Source organism: Hyperoodon ampullatus (genome assembly GCF_949752795.1).
Source record: "Hyperoodon ampullatus genome assembly, chromosome: 3".
NCBI lineage: Eukaryota > Metazoa > Chordata > Mammalia > Artiodactyla > Ziphiidae > Hyperoodon > Hyperoodon ampullatus.
The window spans coordinates 48,523,102-48,546,812 of record NC_136916.1 but is presented as its reverse complement, the minus strand read 5'-3'; the positions used below and the strand labels follow the sequence as shown (position 1 = coordinate 48,546,812).

The 23,711-nt window shown below is 40.4% G+C and overlaps 1 protein-coding gene across 2 annotated transcripts in view; it reads left to right on the top strand.

Annotated features, from left to right (window-relative positions):
• The window catches only part of ALDH1A2 (aldehyde dehydrogenase 1 family member A2), a gene marked incomplete at both ends in the record, with an annotated part of 96,204 nt that overhangs the window by 59,434 nt on the left and 13,059 nt on the right, over nucleotides 1–23,711 (top strand). The window lies entirely within an intron of this gene.

Here is a 23,711-nt window from a genome sequence, read left to right as displayed (position 1 = left end):
TTATGCTTCTCGTGAAGGGAAGCAAAGTCTGGAACAACCTATGTTGCCATCTCTGTAACATCAGTCCTCAGTATTTTCACTAGTACCAGGTTGCTTTAATTATTAGGTTTTAAAAGATGTGTTGTAATATGGTAGGCAAGATGCCCTCTTATTTGGTTTTTCAGAACCTTTTGGCTATTCTTTCCCATTCTTTCAGATAAAATATCAAATTAGTTTTCCAAGTATCTTACCTTCCTCTACAAAACTCATTGGAATTTTGATTGGTGTCATATTCCCTGTCTATATTAAATTGAGGGATAAGTGCTCTCTCCAGAAGATTGACTTCTCATCTAGGAACATAATATAAATCTCTTCATTTATTTGTCCTATAATGTTCATCACTGATATCATCATTTACGTGTTAGGCTTTTCTTGATAAAGTAATTTCTGGGGATTTAACTTTTTGTTCCAAGGATATTTCAGTTTAAAAACTGAGCACTTCTTTTTTTTAAGTCACAGTACCGTGTATTGGAAAGTTATATTGAAATGATGACTTAATCTTTCAGGCCAGACAAGAAGTGACATAGTGAATCAATAAGAACATAAGTGCTTGTTTCCAGGTTGCCTGGGTTTAATCTCTGTTTTACCATTTAAAACGTTTTTTAAACTTTTAAAAAGACTTTATTGAAGTATAATTTACACACAGTAAAATGCACCCATTTAAGTACCAAATGTACACAGTCTTGTAACCATCACCCAAATTTAGATATAGAATATTTCCATACCCTAAAAAGATTTGTCATACCCTTGGCCCCAGGCAACCACTGACCCTTTTTATTAATTTTTCTTATTCTATTAGTTCATATAAATGGACTGATATAATATGTACTCTCCTGTGCCTGATTTTTTTTTTTGGTGAGGGGGTTGTTGTTCAGTATTTAACGAATTATTGATATGATTGGGTTTGAATCTCCCATTTTGATTTTATTTTCTACTTGTCCCATTTGCTTTTTGTTCTTTTTCTCCTCTTTTTCTGCCTTATTTGGATGAATTTAGTACTCCATTTTATCTTTTATTTTGGATTATTAGCTAAGCCTCTTTTTTTATATAAATTTATTTATTTTTATTTTTGTGTGTGTTGTGTCTTCATTGCTGTGTGCAGGCTTTTCTCTAGTTGCGGTGAGCGGGTGCCACTCTTTGTTGCGGTGCGCAGGCTTCTCATTGCAGTGGCTTCTCTTGTTGTGGAGCACAGGCTCTAGGCGTGTGGGCCTCAGTAGTTGTGGCATGCGGGCTCAGTAGTTGTGGCTCACGGGCTCCAGAGCACAGGCTCAGTAGTTGTGGTGCATGGGCTCAGTAGTTATGGCTCATGGGCTCTAGAGCGCAGGCTCAGTAGTTGTGGCTCACAGGCTTAGTTGTTCCGCGGCATGTGGGATCTCCCCGGACCAGGGCTCGAACCCGTGTCCCCTGCATTGGCAGGCAGATTCCCAACTGCTGCGCCACCAGGGGTGCCCCAGCTAAGCCTCTTTTTAAAGTGCTTGCTTTAGTAATTACAACATGCATCTTAATCACAGTCTATTATTTAAAAGTATTATGTTACTTCATATATAATGTAATAACAGTACAACAGAATTCTTCTATTTCTCATCCCATCCTTCATGCTACTGTTGTTCTATAATTCACTATTGATGTATGTTATATAGCCCATAGTACATTGCTACACTTTTTGTTTTAAAAATTCAACTATCTTTTCAAAAATTTTTTTAAATGAGAAAACAAAATTATTTTATATTTAGTCACATACTTGCCTTTTCTGACCCTCTTCTTTTTTTTCTGTTTTTTGGTTTTTTTTGGTCCATGTTTCTTTCTGATATCATTTTCCTTCTATATAAAGATCTTTCTTTAACGTTTCTTATAGTGCCAGTCTGTTAGTGAAAAATTCTCTCAGCTTCTGTTTGTCTGAAAATGTCTTTATTTTGTTTTCATTTTTTATGACTTTTTCCTGAATATAAAATTCTGATTCAACAGTTTTTATTTTATTTTATTTTACTTTCAACACTTGAAAGATGTCATTCTGGTTTTTTATGACTTGCTCTGTTTCTGATAAGAAGTTAGCAGTCATTCTTTGTTTTACTGTATATAATTTTTTTTTCTCTTGGAGCTTTAGAAATGTTTTCTTTTTACTGATTTTCAACAATTTGATTATGATGTGCTTCTGTGTAGTTTTCTTTGTTTTTCTTCCCATTTGAGGTTCATTTGAAATTCTTGGATCTGTGAGTTTATATTTTCATCAAATTTGGAAAACTTTGGCAGTTATTTTTCAAATATATATGCTTTTTTCATGTCTGTTAATTTTTGAAAGGATGCTGAACATTGTGACCATTACCTTATTGAACATGTGGATTTTGTTTTCTTTCTTTAAAGAGTGCTGGACTTTCTTCTGTAAAGTGGTTAAGTCACTTGAAGTACAGCTTGACCCTTTTGACACTTAATTTTAAGCTTTGTTAAGTACTAGCTTATCTTTTACTAAGATACTAAACTTTATTAAGATTACTAAGTTGGGATCCTTCTGGAGTTTCTACTGAATGTTCTCAGTGTTCAACTAGGTCTTTCCACTCTGGCTAGTCAAAACTCAAATGTCCCCAACTCTCTGTGAGCTCTGGGGATTATTCAGCATACAAATTACCTGGTCTTTGTTCTTTATCCAGTCTTGTGGAGTTTCACCATATGCATACCCAGTTTAGCCTTCAGCCAAAGACTTGATGGGACCCCCATAAGGTTTCTTGACTGTGTTGTCTCCCTCTGGTACTAAGCCCCTCACATTTTAACCACCTTATTCTCTCTAAACTCTGATCTATTTCATCAATTCAGTGAGACCACCGTGTTCTACTTTGGTCTCCCCATCCCATGCTGCAATCTAGAAAGTCTTTTGGCAGAAAGGCCTTCCCTTGTTTGTTTCTTTTATCTCTAGAATCACAGTCCCATACTGCCTGATATCTCATTTAAAGAAAGCAATTTCATGTACCTTTCTAATTTACCATGAGAGGGCAAGTCCAGTGACAGTTTTTGACAAATAGACTGCCAGTTATTCCTACAGCCAAAATGGGTTTATTCAGAATCAGCAAAGAATTGCAGTTTGGGGTCTGCAACCATGGCAAACCACATGCAAGTCCTTCCACAGCAAGGAGAGGACTCTTAAAGAAGGGAAAAGGAAATTTGAGGGCTATAGTAAACAGAGTCCTTTGGAGAATTTGACAGTTTGAAGTATAGTGGCTTTTCATTGGTTGAGATTGTGACAGTCTCCTCTAATTGGATGAGCTCTTGCCAGGCAAGAAGAGGAAGTCTTTCTTTTTCCTGTTAGGCTCTGCTCTTGTCATAGGTGTTAGAGCTCCCCTTTCTGGTCTCCCAACTCTATCTTAATTGAGGTTTCTGTTATTCATTTTTACACTTCCCCCTTTTGATCAAGAGCTTTCTCTGAAAGCATTGCTGATCAAGAGTCCAGTTTTCTGGTTTCAGCAGCTTTTTGTCTCTCAATGCCCGGAAGGACCTTGGGTGTAGTTTCCCATGTCAGAGGAAAGTACACAGATTGAAAACCTATTGAGGTCACATTCTAGTAACAAGGAGGGATAGGAGGGAGAACTCTCAGGCACTTTCTGTGTAAAATCCATGTGTTGTCAAGATCGTAGACATAGGAGATCTTCTGAAGTGTTATGTCACCATTAAAGGTCTGGCAGGCAAGCTTCCAACAGGACTGGTCCAGATTATCTTGAGAAAGCTATCTCATCAGGTGTTGTCTGCTTCAATTCTAGAAAATTTTTACTTTCAGGTCCCCAGATGATGTGCAGGTCCAGTCAGGGTTTGGTGCTTTCTTTTAGTGTATCACGTGAATCCAAAAGTCTATTCCCTGGAGTTCAGTGGCACAAGGGTTGGTTAGCAGTACCAGATAGGGGATCTTTCCAGCAAGGTTGTAGAAAGTCTTTCTGGAGGTCTTTTCCAATAGATAAAATCTCCAGGGTGTAAGGTGTGATGCTGAAAGTCTTTGTCTCCCAAGAGCACACTGTAAAAAAGATTGCTCTAACAAAACATGGTTATTTTTAATAGAAGCAATTAGGCCTTTGTAATATTGCATTATCTCTCTTATCAGTGAGTCAAAAGGGGCAGGAGCCAAGTTCATTGGGTATTCTATGACTGTTTCAAAGTATGAGAGTTTATGAGTTCCAAAAGGGATGGATCTAAGATTTAGAAGGACCTATGACAATACTTTTGGCCAAGGTGTTTTTAGGGACTCTACAAATTTTCCATTTGAGTCTTAATAATATCATTAGTGCATTTGACTAAACTAGAGGGTTAACAGTGGTACACACGGTGAAAGCATTGTAAAAGTGGCCAAACAGTGCACAGTTGTCAAAGTACTGACTAGTAAGATGAGTTCCTTGATCACTATGAAGTTCAAGAGGAGTTACCCAGGTAGGGATAATCTTTTTCAAAGGGACTTTAGCCACAGAAGAAGCAGTAGCCTGTCTGCAAGAGATGCCTTCAGCCCAGTGTGAAAACAGACAGACCAGGACTAAAACATATTTATATTCATGAGACAGAGGAAGTTGTATGAAATGCTTTTTCCAGACCTCAAATGGTTATTAGGCAGTTTGAAATGTCCGGGAGCAGTGCAAACAGGCTTCTCTGGGTTATATTTCAGATGAGTGGGATAAGTGAGGTAGGAACTTCTTGCAGTCTTAATGTTTCTTCACCAATATTGATTCATGAATGCTATCATTATGTCAGTAGACCAATGGTTTAATATATGTACAGTGGTTAGGATTGGGAATTCTAGAATCACTGCTAGGACTGAGTTGTTATTTGGTCCAAACCAGAGCTTTCTCTTTTTGTCAAACCAAGAATTGTTGAACTTCCAGTCTTGTTTTTCCTTCTCTGAGGCCAATTGTGTTCGGCTTCTCTAACCAGTTTTTCTAAGTTATAATTTGGGGAAATAGCTCTTTGGACCATGCCAGAGTTTGGCTGTTGTTGGTTCCTTTAAGGACAGCATTCCTTGTGGAAATGTCAACAAGGTGATTTCTTTTAGCTTCCAGAAAGTCAACTTTAGAATCTTAATAATAGCTAAAGCAGCAGATAAAAGTATTGCATCTAACAATTACTGAATATAAGGGCCATTTTATTTTATTTTAATTTTTTGAGTTTTTATAACAGCTTTATTCTTTTTTTTTTACAACTTTATTGGAGTATAATTGCTTCACAATGGTGTGTTAGTTTCTGCTTTATAACAAAGTGAATCAGTTATACATATACATCTGTTCTAAGGGCCATTTTAAATTTTATTTCCACTACAAGTAAGGAAGCCATATTGCTTCCACAACATTCCAAAAGTATGAGCTACTCTGAAAGCACATCTACTATCAGTGGCACTTTTGTCCTTGGCTGAAGTACAAGCCTGTGTAAGAGCACATAATTCAGCCTGTTACACCAAAGTAGCTATAAGTAAAGATGCTGCTTCAACAACATTAAAAGGAGTTGTAATAGCATGTCCAGCACAATATTTGTCATTGTCACTTTTTAAATAGAAACCATCAGTGAACCATGAGAAATCAGTGTTACCCAAAGCGTTTTCCTGCAGATCATCTCAAGGAGTCGCGAGGTGATCTATCAGTGTTAAGCAGTCATGAGGGACTTCATCAGTGACAGAGGGGAGAAGTAGCAGGGTTACCGTCACTCTGTAAAAGAGTGATGTGAGAAGCAGTTAACAAAAAGACTTCGGAGGAGGTGAGGCAGCTGACTGAGAATTGTTGAATATGATGAGAATTCATGTGAGCTTTTACTGCATGAGGTACAAAAATGGTTAAAGGGGATCCCATAATAGTTTTCTTGGTGGCCTTCACTGAAAGGGCAGTGGCAGTAATGAATTTTTCTCCTGTTTTGGGAGAAAGAAATTCTGGCATGATACTTCCCTAAGAAGTCTTAGCTAAGATGGATAGGGGTGGAGGAGCTAAGGAGAAAAGAGTATGTATTTCTCAAAGGGTCTAAACAAAAGGGTATAGGTTCAAAGACAGGAACCTCTTGTGGTTCGCTAGAGATCCCTGATGCTTGAACTGTTTAGTACTCCGAGGCAGGGGCTGCTTTATAGTAGCAGAGTTGAGCACCGGGTGTGTTGGCTTTGGTGTCAGTTAGGACTGGAGGAGATTCAGCCCCAATCTGGAGAAACATTTCCCTAAGATGATTAAGAGGGAGGATTGGAAAGATCCCCTGTAGTTCCTCAGAGCCACTTCCTTGAGGACTGGGAGAGCAATGGAAAAACTGGTTAGAGGCCTGAAGGTGCTGCCGGAAGTGCTTGAATTTATAACAATCTCTTTTCCAGTGTCCTGGCTGTTTTGTTTTTGTTTTGTTTTTTTTGAGGTACGCGAGCCTCTCACTGTTGTGGCCTCTCCCGCCGCGGAGCACAGGCTCCGGACGTGCAGGCTCAGTGGCCATGGCTCACGGGCCCAGCCGCTCCCGTCCCCTGCATCGGCAGGTGGACTCTCAACCACTGTGCCACCAGGGAAGCCCTGTCCTGGCTGTTTTGCAAAGATAGCAGAAACTAGGAGGGTTTTGGTCTCATTTAGGGACCTTCATTTGCTGGAGTTGAAGATTAAGAATTTTGTTGGTCTTCCTTTTAGGTGACTGCTCTAGAGTGTGAGAGAGCTGGTTTACCAGATTACCTAAATCTGAAGTGGACATAGTTTCCCATTCCATCCTGGTCCTTTTTACCAGAAGGGAAAGGTCCCAGTTCAGCCTATTGATAAACATAAAATTAAAGGCTCCCCAGGTGGGATCAACATTTGAAGGAAGACCAGAATTTTCCTTAACAGTCTGAAGTTAATTATAATAGTCATGAACAGATTCATCAGATTTGCATGCAAGCTTGAATTTTGTCCCAGTCAACAGGCTTTGGAAAAGTCCTAGGAATTGCTTGATGAAGTTGTCTAGCAGTTGCCTGAACCTGATCATATAACTTAGCGGGCTGGTCTCCAGCTTTAATTCTAGAGACCTTTCAGGATTTTCCCAATTAGCAGCTTTCATCCAATGCTGGGCCTAGCCTTCACCAGCAAGCATATGAACTAGCAGATATGAATCAGAGAAACGAGGTTGATAAGTTTTGTTTTGTGTATCCCTTAACTACTTACTGTGGATATAGATGATTTTACTACTTTTGTCTTTTTATTTTCCTACTAGCTTTATAAGTGGTTGATCTGCTCTCTTTATCGTATATTTGCCTTTACCAATGAGGTTTTTCCCTCTCATAATTTTCATATTTCTAATTGTGGCCTTTTCTTTTCTGCTTAGCGAAGTCCCTTTAACATTTCTTATAAAGCCTGTTTTGTGCCACTGAACACTTTTAGCTTTTACTTGTCGGTAAGACTCTTGATCTCCCCTTCAACTATGAATGATAGTCTTGCTGGGTATTCTTGGTTTTTTCCTTTCATCATTTTAAACATATCATGCCACTCCCTTCTGGCCTGCAGAGTTTGTGCTGAAAAGTCAGCTCATAGTCTTATGGGAATTCCCTTGTATATAACTAGTTGTTTTTCCTTTGCTGTTTTTAATATTCTCTCTTTATCTTCAATTTTTGTCATTTTAATTACAATGTGCCTTGGTATGTTCCTCTTTGCATTAATCCTGTATGGGACTCTCTGTGCTTCCTTTCCCAGGTTAGGGAAGTTTTCAGCTATTATGTCTTCAAATATGTTCTCTGCCCCTTTCTCTCTTTATTTTTCTGGGACCACCAGCACATTTGATGTTGTCCCAGAGGTTTCTTAAACTGTCCTTATTTTTAAAAAGTCTTTTTTCTTTTTTCTTTTTTGCTTGGGTGATATCCCCTCCTCTGTCTTCTAGTTCACTGATCTGTTCCTCTGTATCATACAATCTACTATTGATGGCTTCCAGTGTATTTTTTATTTCAGTTATTGTATTCTTCAGCTCTGTTTGGTTCTTCTTTATATTTTCCAACTCTTTGTCAAAATTCTCATTGTGTTCATCTATTCTTCTTCTAAGTCCTTTGAGCACCTTTATGATTATTACCTTGAACTCTTTAATGGGTAGATTGCTTACCTCCAGTTCACTTAGTTCTTCTGGTGTTTTATCTTGTTCTTTCATTTGGAACATATTCCTTTGTCACCTCATTTTGCCTAATTTCCTATTTTTATTTCTATGTATTTGGTATGTTGGTTATGTTTCCTGATCTTGACAAAGTGGCCTTATATAGGAGACATCCTATGGGACCCAGCAGCACATTCCCCTCTGTTCAGCAGAGCTACCTGATCTAGGGGGCCCTCTGTGTGGGCTTTGTGGGCCCTTCTGTTGTGGCGAGCTGACTACTGCTAGCCTACTTGTAGGCATGGCTGGCCCCTGGCCTGGTTGGTTGATAGACTCTGCCTAATGTGGAGGCTGCTGGCTGCTGGTGGGCAGGGTCAGGTCCTGGCACAACTGGCTACACGGGGCCTGGGAGTTCTGGTCCTGGTGCTGGCCCATTGGTGGGCAGGACTGAGTCACAGGGCACCTTGCTGCAGACCTTCAGAGGTTCTGGGGCTAATGCTGGACCACTGGTGGGCAGAGCTGGGTCCCAGGGGAGGGGATGGCAGGTTGCAGGGGCAGGAGTCTCAGAGCTAGTGTCAGCCTGCTGGTGAGTGGTCTGGGTCCTGACCAGTGCTGGGTATAGCTGGGCCCAAGGGATCCCAGGGCTGGTACCCGCCCACTGGTGAGTGAGGCTGGGTCCTGGGGCTAGTGCCAGCCCACTGGTGGATTGGGCCAGTCCCGACAGCTGGCTGCAAGGTCCTGGGGGCCTGGGGCTAGTGCTGGCCCACTGGTGGGTATAGCAGGGTCCTGGGCCCTCTGGTGGCTGGGGCCAGTTCCAGGGCATCTTGGGGCTCAGGGTGTCCTATGGCAGCAGCCCTGCTAGTAGGTGGGACTGTGTCCCTGCACCACTATGTGCTAGGACTGGGGTGTCCCAGGACTGGTGGTTACTGGTTGGTGGGCAGGGCCAGGTCTTGGTGCTAATAAGAATTTGGTGAATTCCAAAATGGCACTTGTTAATAGCAGTGCCCTCGTGGTAGAATGAGCTCCCCAAAATGGTTGCTGCCAGCCTTGGCGTCCCCAGGGTGAGCCCCAGTTGCCCCCTTCCTCTCTGGTAGGCTCTCTAAGATCAGCAGGTGGGTATGACCCAGGCTGCTTTCAAATTACTGCTGCTGCCTTTGGTCTCAGAACATATGTTGTGTGTGCCCTTTAAGAGTGGAGTCTCTATTTCCCACAGCTCTTTGGGTCTCCTGAAAGTAAGCTCTGTTAATGTTTGGAAGCATCAAATTACCAATTGAAATAGGTGTTCCATTCAGTTTGGGAAATTTTAGAGCTGTGTAAGTTTGAGGATTTCAAAAGTTTCCTATAATCACGATTGATATTCTCAATTGCCTTTGGTTAGGTAGGTTTCAGGCAGGTCACCAATTCTCATAGTTTATCATTGTCTCAAATTGAATATATTATACTCAATGAGGTTACAAATTTATATACTTCTGTTGATACAACTAAAGTCTTAAGAATACAACCCTAACGATGTTTGAATTTAAAAGTCGTAGGTTTCTTCAGTGTAGAATATTTTTAAAGTATTTTAATCCCATAAATGACTAATTTCTAATCTTTTTTAAAAATTATTTTAATTTTATTTATTATACAAATGATAACATTTCTATGCAAGATTTGCCTATAAAACACTAATTTCTAATCTTTTGCGGTGAGATAATTTGCTTATCAGTTTAGTGGTGATTTTTTAGCTTTAATTTTTGAAGATTACAGTTTCTGGTCAAACATACCGATTTTGGGGTGTTGGTGGTTTGCATTCTCTTTGGAGTCTATCCTTTAGTCATTCTTCTCACTACCCCGCGTAGCATCTGATGTGTAGTTAGCATGAATTATAAGTATTTGTTAGGTACACGAAGGAGGAAAGACTGAATTTGAGAAATAAAAGCTTAATCTCAGAGCTAGAAGGTGATATATCAGTGGAACACTTTCTTCAAAATGTCACTAATAGCTTAGGGTTTAATATTTTTTACTTTGTAGCTATATAATTATGGACCACTTAATTCTGTACAAAATTTGCTTAATAGTAAGCACACATTTCTCAGGGTTGTGAGAATTAAATGCACAATGAGTTTTATAAGTTGTAAGCAAAAAGCAAATGTTAGTTTGTAATATGTCATTAGCATTCTAAAAAATGAGAGAGCTCTGTGAGTTGGATGATCTGTCAAGGCTTCAAGAGAAAGAGGGATTTGATACAGGTTTTGTAAGATATGGGTATGTAGAATGAACGGAGAAGAAGTAGAATTATTAGTCAACAACTAGAGGCTGGAGTGTACAGAAAGTCTTAGTGGAGTAGAATAGGGATAGGGAAAGGGTTGGGCAGAAAGGTTGGGAGGCAGATGAACGAGAAAGTAATATTCTGCAAATCAAGCCATTGAAAATAATTCTCAGTTTAAAAATTGAGGCCAGAGAGTAGAAGGCCTTTCAGACAAAGACATCACATGGAAACTATACACCAGTATCCTTTATGAATATAGATGCAAGAATCCTCAACAAAATACTAGCAAACAGAAATCAGCAACTTAAAGGATTATATACCATGACCAAGTGGGATTTATCCCAGGAATGGAAGGTTAGTTTAATATCCAAAAAATCCGTCAATGTAATATTCCATATGGATAGAATAAAGGACAAAACCACACCATCATCTCCATAGACATGGAAAAAAGCATTTGACAAAATCAAACACCACACAGAAACATACAGAAATATTATTCCTAATTCCCAAAAAGTGGAAACAATCAAAATAGCCATCAAATGATGAGTTGATAAGCAAAATGTGGGTATATCCATATCCATACAGTGGAATATTACAGTCACAGAAAAGAAGGAAGTACCAATATAGGCTGACATGGGTGAACCTTAAAAACATGCTAAATGAAAGAAGCCAGTCACAAAAGGCCACATGTCATGTGATCCTATTTCTATGAAGTCTCAATAATAGGCAGATCTATAGACAGAAAGTAGATTAGTAGTTTCCAGGGGCAGCAAAAAGGGGAGAATGGGGAATGACTACTAATAGATATGAAATGTTCTGGAATTAGATACTAGTAATCACGGAGATGATTGTACAATTGTCTGAATATACTAAAATTGAATTTTAAAGTTCAAAAGGTAGATTTTATGGTATATGAATTATATCTCAATAAAGCTGTTAAAAATGGATGATTTTTAAGAAGTATTTAAGGCTTAAAATTGTGGATATTAATAGCCAACATCGAATGAGCACTTACTGTATGCCAGGTACCTGCTAAGTGCTTTGCATATATCATCTCACTACATCTTTACAGTAGCTCTAGGAGATACACAGATGAGCAAGTGTGGCTAGGAGAGGTTAAATTACCTGCCCGTAGTCACGTGCTAATAAGTTGCGGGTCTGAGAATCATACCCAGAGCTTATACTTCAAATGACAGTGCTATGCTGCTAAGGGGCTGTACTCGGTACCATAGAAGGGGGGAGCCACTAAAATCAGGAATGACATATCAAAAGGGATACTTAGGAAGGATAATATCAGTGGAACATATTCTGTTCAAAGCATGGTCAAACGTATGTAATTCTGAAAGGTCATAGACACTATTCTAACTCAACTTTTTTCCTTTTTTCTAAAATTTACTTTAAAATCGCATCTTTAGCCTCTTTAAATCTTATTCGATACATTATAGGGCTTCCAGTGGACGATCTCTGGCATAGAACTTACAGTTTTAAACCTAAGCTGTCTTGTCCGCTCCGCAAATATTTATTGAGCACTTACTAAATATCAGGTACAATGTTAGACCTTAGAGGAATTGTGCAATTCAGTCTAACCCAGTGATAGTCTGTGAATATGTAACTAGTATAGTGTGGTGTGTATGGGAGCATGGAGAAAGAGAAGAATAATTCTGCACCATTTCTCTTAATACTTCCTTATTGAAGATGCCTTCTAAGACCAAGGCTAGAATTAAAATTCTTTTGCTCAACATGGTTTTCAAATGTATCTATATCTGTGCATTAAGGAGAAATATAATTTGTTCAAGATGCTTAAATTCCAACGAAAAGCTATTTCATTCAAAGGTAACACCATTTAAGAAAAAGATAATTCTACATCTTAATTCCACAGTTGTTAATACTCACAACTGTGGAAAATATAGGTCTATCTTCCTTTTCTCTTTGGAGAAAATGAAATTATGGTGGTATGGTATGGGAGCCAAAGTACGAAAAGGACTTGTGGGAAAGGAACCCCAGCTGTGGGGACCCTTGTGAGTAATGTGTTGCTTGATATTGGCGAATAATCATCAAACACTGGTATCATTCAATTCTCAGAATCATTTCCCATGCCTGATAGTCCAGCACTTTCAAAAGGCTTGATACATGTTTTGCTGGAATGTAAAATGGGACGTTAGGTTTCACTGTTGCCTCTCAATAGCAAATGCAGTTTTTGTTTTTTGAATTTTAGTCAGCTCTTCTTTTAACAGGCATTTTAACTCCAGAGCTGTAGATTTTATACTAATTCAGTATATCCTTAAAACCTCTTCTAAAGTGAAAAGCCTAATAGAGATGGGGGGGAAAATAGCCCTATGAATCTAAATCACAACAGATGGGACTTGTTGAGGAGTTAGTGGGTGTCTGATTTCCTCGTGCCCCGAACACTTGGTAGAGTGATCTAGTGCTGGACACCAGATGTTCAGTCAGTGACTGCTAAACACATAATTCCAGTGTTCTAGTTGAAGTATTTTTATATTTAAGGGACACAAAAGTGTGCAAAAGCTAGGAAAAATATTAGGTTTTCCTGTATACCCATTTTCCATAAATCATTTTTCTAATGCTCAGATTATATTACTCTCACCTACATTCAGGCCAAGTTAATTTCCATCTACAAAACTATCCAGTGGTTTATGATAAGCAAAGGTATTAACTGAGCTGAAGGGTTAATAATCAATCTGATCAATCTCACGATCGACAAAGACCTCCTCACAGAATTTTATATTAGGGAGTTTAGAGCTTTAATGTAGTTCACCTTGAGTTTATTTCTTTCAGTCCCTTATTTAGAGTCTCTTAAAGAAAAATAAAGTACTCCTTATGGCTTTGCTAAAATGAAAGCTTGAAAGAATGCTGCATCACACTACCTCTAAAAAAACTAGAGGAAAGTATTTTTTCAGTAAGAAATGCCAAACATAGTCTTCAAATCATACTAAAAGCAATCAAGATTAAATATCAGATCTATATGAGAAAACTAGACATAATTTAAACCTCTATCATGGTAGTGTGCATTTGTTCACAGTACATGTTAATATGTAATCTTTCCCACCCTCAGATTCCATCTGTAGATAAGGGATGACTGTACTTGACTCATCCAGTGTGAGGAGGAAGTAAGCTAGTGTATCTGAAGTATTCAGCACAGGGCCTGGCCCTTAGCAAAGTGTCAATAAATAGTAGCTGTTACTGTTTTCTATTTATTGTTAAATGAATCCGTATAACAATGTAGTCTTGGGAAAATGTGGTGTAATATAGAAGGGGGCTGGGTTCAACCAAGCTTGGATCAAATCCCAGCTCTCTTTGGCATATTATTTAGTCTTTCTGATCTCTCATTTCTTCATCTATTAAGAGGGGTTATGAAGAACTGTGTACATGTTTACTTGTGGATTAATGTAGATAGTGTATTTGAAAGTTCCAGTCCTATTGCTGTCACATTGTAAGAATTCAGTGAATATTAGTTGAATCTGATTGATTCTAGTTGAATCTATTTGCAAAGGATATGTCTGTCGGAAACTTAATTCCTGCTTTTCTCTAGAAATTTTACTTTCCTTTTGTTTGTTTTATGACTTTTATAAATATTTTACAAATATTTTTGTCTTCTAATAAATGTTTATTTTTGTTTCGTTTTGCTGTTGTATTTCACTTTTTTGGAAGATTGCCTGGGTGCTTGCTTGAATAAACTGATTTTTAATTTTTTTTTTTTGGCTGCATTGGGTCTTCATTGCTGTGCATGGGCTTTCTCTAGTCGTGGCGAGTGGGGCTACTCTTCCTTGCGGTGCATGGGCTTCTCGTTGTGGTGGCCTCTCGTTGCGGAGCATGGGCTCTAGACACATGGGCTTCAGTAGTTGCGGCACGTGGGCTCAGTATTTGCGGCATGTGGGCCCTAGGGCACATGGGCTTCAGTAGTTGCGGCACACAAGCTCAGTAGTTGTGGCTTGCGGGCTCTAGAGCACAGGCTCAGTAGTTGTGGCTCATGGGCTGAGTTGCTCCGTGGCATGTGGGATCTTCCCAGACCAGGGATCGAACCCGTGTCCCCTGCATTGGCAGGTGGATTCTTAACCACTGCAATGCCAGGGATGTCCCCACAGTTCTGTGACTTTGCACATGTCATTTCTTCTGACATAAATGACCACCCTTCCCTTGTCTACCCAATGAGATCTTAGCTCAACGATTTTGTTCTACTATCTGTGCAGATAAATGAGAACTGGTCAATTTCTATAATGAGTATGATGCTTTATTCTTACTTAGATTCGTAATCTCAAAATTTACCACCCTTTTACTTCCAATAATTTCTTTTATCGGCTTCTAATCTGTTCTTTGTTTTCACCACCTTTTGCTTTCCCTTAAGTTTAGTTTTTTTCCTCTTCACTTGTTCTCTTTCCCTTTCAGGCTTTAATTATTTTAAAATTTAATTAACTTATTCTAATGCATTTAACTTTAATTAAAACCGTTAAATCATATTTTAACTAGTCATATGGATTCAATATCATTTCCCCAGCAATATTCAGAAAGGACTACAAAAAGAAGTGTGGCATAATTACTCTAATAAAGTACCATTTTTATTGCTCAGTATATCTTTATTAACAGCTTTATTGAGGTATAATTGATATACAATAAATTTCACATAAAGTGTACAGTTTGGTAAGTTTTGACATATGTATCCACCTGTGAAACCATCACCACAGTTCACGTAGTACATACATCCATCAGCCTCAACCGTTTCCTACTGCCTCTTTGTAATCTCTCTTGCATCTTTTGCTCTGCTCCTCCCCCCATTCGCATTCCCAGGCACTGAACTGCTTTATGCCACTGTAGGTCATTTGCATTTTCTAGAATTTTATGTAAATAGAAACATACAGTATGTACTCTTTTGTCTGACTATTTTTACTCAGCACAGTTATTTTCAGATCCATGCACATTTTTGCATATATATCAAAAATTAATTCCTTTTTATTGCTGAGTAGTGTTCGATTTTATGGGTACATCACAATTTGTTCATTTGCCTGTTGATGGACATTTAGGACATTTAGGTTGTTTCCAGTTTGGAACTACTATACATAAAAGCTCCTGTGAACATTTTATGTGCCAGTCCTTGTGTGTGTGTGTGTGTGTGTGTGTGTGTGTGTGTGTGCATGTAGGTGGATAGTTAGATAGATTGATTGATTCTTTTTTTCTCTTGGGTAAATGCCTAGCAATGGAATGGCTGGATCTTACTAGGTTCAGAAACTACTAAATTGTTTTCCAAGGTGGGTGTATCATCTTACCAGCAATGTATTAGGCTTCTAGCTCCTTCACATCCTCAGCAGCATTTGGTATGGTCAGTCTTTATAATTTTAGTCATTCTAATAGGGGTATAGTGCTGTCCCACTGTTGCTTTATATAACACAGGAAATTCTTTATCTTCACAGGAAGAATATTAACAACTAAATATGTTATCTTCAACAATGCAGATATCCAATGGGGGAGCTGAGAGAGAAGGGAGAGTTGGGGAAAGAGAATAAGACGGAAGGTGGCCTCATGAAGTATTTTGCTGTTAGGAATATTCACACAGTGAGATAGCTTATAGCAGTGTGCATAGAGCAAGTTTTGCCTAAAGTTTTCTGGTGGAGTCTATTGATATTTCTCTCTCTAGAGGGGTTTACATTCACTAGGAGGGAAACAAATCCTGTGGCATCTGGAGTATCTCCAAGTTTCTTCTCTAGGATGATATCATTGACAGATTAATAGAGGACCAGAGGGAGAAGTATTTGACTAGACTACAAAAGCCACCTTATAATTATATTAATGGTGGAAGGTGGAGAACTTTCACAGGCAAATCTAATGATCATGTAATCACCAAACCACTTTACAGCTTGTAGTTTTTTTACTTCTTTATTTATCTACCCTCTCAATTTTGTAGGCTACTTGGGAAACCGTATAGATTCTTTCAGAGGGTACATGTCACTTAAATATGGATTTGAATGTGGCTCCAGTAATGATTATCCTAGTAGAGGGGACCTGTTTATACATCACAAAATGTCTGGAACAGTCAGCAACAAGAAGCTTATTTGAGGTGGCTGCTTTCCATTTTACTTTAGCAAAAGGCCTTTAAAAAGAAAACAAAGTTACTCGAAGATAGGATTAATTTCTCCTTATGCAGCTAAATATATAAGCAATGAATGTAAATATTTGATAAGTGAATATAAAAGGGCTCTTATAAGCACAGAGTAAATAAACAACCTCAGTAAAGTACAGGAAAACAGTTTGCATTTTGCTTGGTATGATGTTTTCTTTATTCAGTTAAATTAACAAACCATGATTTCATCATTAGTCAACAAGATAGTAGAGAGACCATCAAAGCAAACTACAGGAGAGTCCAGATTGATCTGTGCCAAACAAATGTTTGTAGCTAACAGCTGTATTATCACTGATTCTAATTTACGCAGCCAGGGTTCTCCTTTCATTTCCTAAGTGAGATGAATGTCATCTTGCATGATACAGACACCCTCTCTGCTGCTTGAGTAATGAATCAGGTCAGCTCTCCCCTCTGGGTAGCCTCACCCCTCTTTGTAGGTGGGGAGAAGTGGCCTGCTAGAGTTTTTTTGTTATTTTTTTAAAAACAACTTATAAGCCTCTTTCTAAGGTTGTATGGGTCCATTAGTAAACTAGCCAGCATTTGAATGAAAAATACCAGTTTGTTGTGTCAAAACCTTGGATGTACAGGTTTTAAATTATGAGCTTTCTTCCTTTTCTTGTTTCATACTTAAATAAAACCTTGAGTACTGAAGAATAGGAAACAGTATGCTGTAGTCTTTGCCTGCTAGCTGAGATTCTTTGATTCATTCTGCAGTAGATTTATCTCCTCAGAGCTCAGGCTGAGAATGGACCGATCCTAAGAAGCCCATTTGTTTAGTCCACCTGGTTAGTGGGACATGTAGTACCTTTGACTTGAGGATTCCAGGCTTCTTCCTGTCAAAGCAGAGCCCTCCCCCAAAATCAAAATCTTGATTTTTTAAATTTATTTGAGATTAAAAGGGAGAGTCTTATGTAACAGAAGGAGGGCTAAGTGTACAGGGCAGTTGCTCTGGAATATCTGTTAGCTGTGGATGGTGTGTTTAGCCATCAGAATTCTGCTCATAGCAGAGGGTATATAACCCCAGGAGAACATCTGGAGAAGAGAAGCAGTCCTGGCTCTGCCACTCAGTGGGTGCCTGTCAGCAAGTCATTTCTTGACCTGAGTCATGCTTTTTTTTCAACTCTAAAATGGGGTAATAATTCTTACCTCACAGGATCACCATGAGGATTAAATAATGTTTGTGAGAACAAGCAGCACAAAATAGGTGCTCAATAAATGATAATGTTCAACAATTGGAAAACAGAACCAACAATGAAAGGTTAGAGACAGTATGAGAGAAACGCCCTTAAGGATTCTTTAATTCCATGGTTCTTAACCCTAGCAGCACATTAAACTACCCATGCCCATGGGCTCCACTGCAGACGAAGATGATCAGAATCTCTGAGGGCAGAGCCCAGACAAAGAAAACGATTTTAAGTGCTCCGGGAGCTCCAACGTGCAGTCATGTCAGAATCATGAAGCCATCCCCTTCATTAAAGATGTGGAAATTTCAGCCAAAGATAAGTAGGAAGAGGAAAGCTCAAGATCATTCTGCCAGTGGTGTCAAGGCAAAAGCCTTGGACATAGGCATTCCGTGTTCTAATCGCTCACCTCTGTTTCCTTGAAGACTTCATAGTCTCCGATTTCCAGAGACTTCAAGAGCAGCTGTCATGTTCTGGCCCATTGGCCAGATGTTGCTGACAATCTGTGTGTGTGTGCGCGCGTGCATGTGCGTGCACAGGAGTCCCTCTGCTGATGGTCAGTCTGGTAAGGAAGACAGCTATTAAGCAAGAGCAGTATGAGAGTTATGTGGGATCAGAAAAGTGGGAAAACCAAACCCTATAGCAAGGGTGGATCTAGAAAGCTAGCTTCTCAGAGGAAGTGGCAAAGGTAGGGATGGAAAAATGAGTAAGCAAGGAGAGGAAAGACGTTTCAGGCAGAGGAAACAGCTGATGCAGAGACACGGTCATATTCCAGGAAGGGCAAGTGGTTTCATGTGCTGTAGTGATGAGTGTGTGGTGGTGAGAATGGTGGTGGAGGAGAGGGGCTGGAAGCATAGTCAGAGGCTGCATTGGTTTTCACAATCTGAATTTCACAAAGTTTTGAAATTTCTATTATCCCTTAAATTAAAGGAACTGCTTAGATGCCTTGGTCCTGTGACTTTCTGGTGCAGATCTGAACAGACTGATTTGGTCTGTTATTTCTGGATATTTCAGAAAGACAAGAAATGTCCAATTACACATATTTTGGGCATTTCTATTTCTATCATAGAACCAGTAGCACAATGAAAATCAAGAAAGGAGAGGAGGAAAGAAGCACAGTCAATCTGTTTGGGGTTTAAGAAAGGAAAATATATTGGAAAAAGCAGTCATCTTCAACCTGTTTACTGAGATCTCTACTAGAGAGTTTTCCATCTTTTAAAAAAGGTGGCATATCTCTGAGAAGGAATCCACCCCAATATGTATACTTAACTCATCAAGAGAAAGAAACATCTTTGAGAAGAAACCCATCCTAGAAATATGGGTAATTAACTAATGAATAAAAAGAAAAATTTTACTGACTTTAGAAACTCTGTTCAGGGAGCAACAGCCTTGAATAAAGAGGGCACGGAAAGCCTTCCATGGCCTTTTTGTCCTGTATAACAAATTATTTTCCATGCAAAGCTCCAAATTGCATTTCCTACCCTGCTGCATTGCTGTGAGCATGATTCTGGTACATTGTGGCTCTTCCAGGGATACTCCTGATATCAATCGTGAAGACTATTCAGAATGAGGATGGGAGTCAGAGTTGATTTGTGCCAACATTCCTGCTGAGAATCAGCCCAGTTCCATTATGTGTGGGCGAGCCCCTGGTTCCTCGCCCTTGCCTGTTTGAGGTACACAGATATAGCTGAGAGACTCTGCAGGGAGTGCCAAGTTAAGACACCCCATGATAGGAACATTATCACTTACTCTTTCATAATGAGCTCTTTGTGGGAAACCGAAAAAGATCAGGTTTATCTACCATTCAGTGCAGCTGTGGTGCCTCTATGAAAAGCGAGGTCTGCTTAGTAAGACAAGAAGAATCCAGAAGAATTGGATTCTTCTGGACGGACTCTCAGAATGAGCAGGGGCCCTGAGTCTTTTTTAACTCTTCCAACTAACTGGGGTACTAAGGGCCAGAGTAACTGCTTGGTTTGTGTCTTCATTCATCAGTTGAAGAAACTGAGGCCCAAGGAGGTGAAGTGGCTTCCCCAAATCAAAGGTTAGTTAGAGGCCAAGCCAGAGCTTATAGTAACTAGGTCTTCTCACTCCTGTGGGCCAAACTGTTGTCCATAAACCTGGTTATGATTATAATTAGCTAGGCGGTCAGAGATAGGACAGGATGTATAATAAGAGTATATTGTGAAATCTTCTCTGATTTGAAAAAAAAGATAATGATGAACTTGGTCAAAATTTGTTCTCTGTGCCTTTACTCTATTTAATCTGTGTTCACATACAAGATTTAATTTCTCAAACTGTGTATTTCTCTGTTTTATCTCACAGGTTGCCTATTTATCAGAATAGGGCTTGGTGTTATGAAGTCCACCCCTGTTGACTTGACTTGAACCACTCAGAAGACCTGTGCATCCTGGCAGCCTCATTTATCTCACCTCATGCTCCCACCTTGTAGTCGTGTATAAATATGACTGGCATAGCACATACATATCCCCGCGGAACTTACTACTTTTCTATCTAAGATGGGTCACTTAATCCCAGGCCTTTGTTTGATGTCTGTACTTCATTCTTTCCTGGACTTTCCTACCCCATAGATTTTAACTTTGGAAACCTTTGCATGGGATTTGTACAAGTAATATTTTAGGTTGGTTTGCACAGGACCTGTCATATTTTGTAAGAGTTGGCTCTCACATGAACTCTTTATTTTTAAACATTACTCTTTCCTGTTAAGAATTCCTTGCTTTGGAGTTGCATCTATTCTTCCTATTGTCTCTTTCCCCCTTATGGTAATGACAGTGAGGAGTGCCTCCCTTCAGGGTCACATAACCTCATTCCACTCACAGGGAGAATTCATGAGTAGTAATATGTTCTCCAAAGAGAGTCTGACCTGCAAACTGAGAGTATTATGGGAAGGCAGATGTACCCAATCACGTAATTAATGAAGATTTTTACACCTAGCCCACTTCTGTGGGTGCGGCCCAGAGGAGCCTGACTCTGGGTTATAACAAAATGCTGCACAACCATAATTTCACTGCTCAGATCTAATATTAAATCAGGCCCAGATTTTTCTGTACTTATTGAACACCTGTTAGGTTTACATGGGAACCCTCTTAGCTGTGAGCTCCTTGTGGATAAGGAACTGTGCCTAGCATTGCACTTGGCACATAGTAGGAGAACCAGGAGTAAGTGTTGAATGAAGGGGATTGGTGAACAACTGGGGTTTTTCAGAGTATCCTGTCCTGAGGCCACTCCAGATGGAAGTGGTTCTCCTGTAGCGTAACACATCCAGTTCTTTCTTGAGGTTGGGCTGCAACTTGACCTTCTTCCAAAGATGAAAAGGAAAATCATTATTCATCTGAGATTTGCCTTTTGGTGTTTAGCACGAATTTGGTTTCTAAGGAAAAAATGGCAAAGCATTGACGCAGGAAAAATTATTCTTTAGGTATTCTTCTCTGATGACCATAGACTGAGCAAGATTTTTGTATAGTTACTGTAGCCATGAAAATACTAATCATTGGACAACATTCCTAGTGCAACAAATATCAACCCATAGAGCACTTTGATGAACGTCAGGGAGCAGAGCTAACAGAAATGTAATGCTAGTGAGTCGGCACTCTCTTTACCAACTGCACACATTTATGCAGCATTTTCCTATGTGTAAAATCGGTGATTTCTCCTTGCTTTTGTTTGTTTTTCAAATGTCAGGCTGAAGGCAGAATATACCTTTTGTAACTGATGAACTGTGATCATTATTTGTGTCTATAAAAAGTGATATTCCTCCTCACTTTTAAATTAATTTGGAGTTCAGGGATAAGGTTTTGGTGGTATGTGGCATGCATCAGGTGCTCAGTAAATATAGAAGGGAAGGCAGAGTGCTGGGAGGAGGTTACGGGAAGGAGAGGAAGTGATCCACACTTGGGCCCTGGAGTCAACCTGCACAGAGTCCAACAGACTCTGCGAGTAACTGCCGGGTAACCTGGTAACATCCATTGACTTCTAACCTGAGTTTAATATTCTTTAAAATGAGACAATACCTACTTTGTAGGGTTTTTTTTTTTTTTTTTTTTTTTTTTTTTTGCGGTATGTGGGCCTCTCACTGCTGTGGCCTCTCCCCTTGTGGAGCACAGGCTCCGGACGCGCAGGCTCAGCGGCCATGGCTCACGGGCCCAGCCGCTCCGCGGCATGTGGGATCTTCCCAGACCGGGGCATGAACCCGTGTCCCCTGCATCGGCAGGCGGACTCTCAACCACTGCGCCACCAGGGAAGCCCTGTAGGGTTTTTTTTTTTTTTTTTTTTTTTTTTTTTTTTGTGGTACGCGGGCCTCTCACTGTTGTGGCCTCTCCCGTTGCGGAGCACAGGCTCCGGATGCGCAGGCTCAGCAGCCATGGCTCACGGGCCCAGCCGCTCCGCGGCATATGGGATCCTCCCAGACCGGGGCACGAACCCGTATCCCCTGCATCGGCAGGCGGACTCTCAACCACTGCGCCACCAGGGAGGCCCCCCTGTAGGGTTTTTGAGAGGCTTAAATGCATGAATACATGTAAATGTCTGATATAACCCAACTCAATAAATGCTAGTTTTTAAAATATAATTAATAATAATGTCCATGATGTCCAGTGATTATCTTCTTTGAGAAAGCACTTGTCTCTTTATCTTCCTGGACTTTGAAATGAGTCCCCTTCAGTTGATATGGATTCCTCAGGGCAGAGAGAGACAAGCACAGTAGAATTGCTCAGAACAGGCAGTTGCAGGCGACAGCCTCCTCAGGGACGCCCCATGGTGCTACTGCCCTGCTGCCCTCGTGTGGGTTCCCCTCTGCTAGGGTCTCAGGCTTCAGTCCTAATCTCACCTGACTGCTGTTCTCTTGCCAGGATGGAGGGCCAGATTCTCCCTTCCTTTGTGCATCCATACTTTCCTCTTGCAGGAGAGCATGTTTGCCTGAGAACGGGGCCTTTATTAGCCCATCTTCCTAGGGGGTTTACCTTGAGGTCGAAGAGAGACAAGCCGGCCCGGTGGGGAAGGGCCGTCTGGCTGTGGACTGATGTCTGCCCATTAATCCTTAGGGCCAGATGGTGGTGTTTCTTAAACCTTTGATGAGTAACAGTGTTCTGCATCTAAGAGACTCTAATTTTACCTCTTTCAGAGATATCACTATTTTTTCACCAAAGTTAGATTTCCTCAGAATGAGAGTATATTTTCTAAAAATGTTTTGGCACAAGGTAGAGTAACAATAAAAACATGTAAAGCATTTAGCCCAGCTAATGAGCAATACTGGAGACTGGTGGCAAGTCAGAGGGCTTCCTCGGGGTTTTCCTGAGGTAATTGACACGCACAGAGAGTGGAGGGGCCCTGGGAGGAGACCTGCTTTGGAAGGTTCTGCCCCCTACAACCACCTCCATTTCTCTGCGCCCAGCTGGAAGAAGGGGCCCTGGCCCCTCATACCTGCACGCGGCTAACTTGTGCAGGCGCTTACTGCGTGCCAGTCTGGGTTCTGAGGGCCATCGACCCTAAATCACTTCATCCTCAGGACACCTAAGTTCTGAGGTGGATACTGTTTTTAGCTCCATTTACAGAGGAGGGGATGGAGGCTCAGAGAAGATAAAAAATTTCCCAAGGTCAAACAGTCGTTAAGTGATATAATCAGTAAAAAAAAAATCCAGGCTCCAGAGCCTTTTCTCTTAACCACTGCTCTACTACACTGCTTGAGGAGTTACCCGTCCTTCCTGAGGATCGCAGGCAGGGACCAGAGGGGTCCAGCATATATTTAGCATTTTTCTTCCCCAGCCTTTTAAAATACTTTATTTTTAGTAGGATTCCAGGCACAAGTAGCAGTCTTCATCTCAACAAGGGCAAACTGCCTATAAGAGCTATAGGGTGGCCCAGCACTTTCCGTAGAGTGACCTCTGCCCTCCAATAGGGCAGCACCCTGTCACAGGCCAGGTGCCCTGGAAGGGGTTTCTGAGATGGAGTTTGCCATGCAGGTTATATATTAGGAATCCCAGCCGAAGGGCAGTTGACACAACGGGAAGTCGAGCTGCAGTGCAGGCCTGATGGCCTCAGCCAAGCACCTGGCTGTGGTGGAGCAGACGTGGTCTCT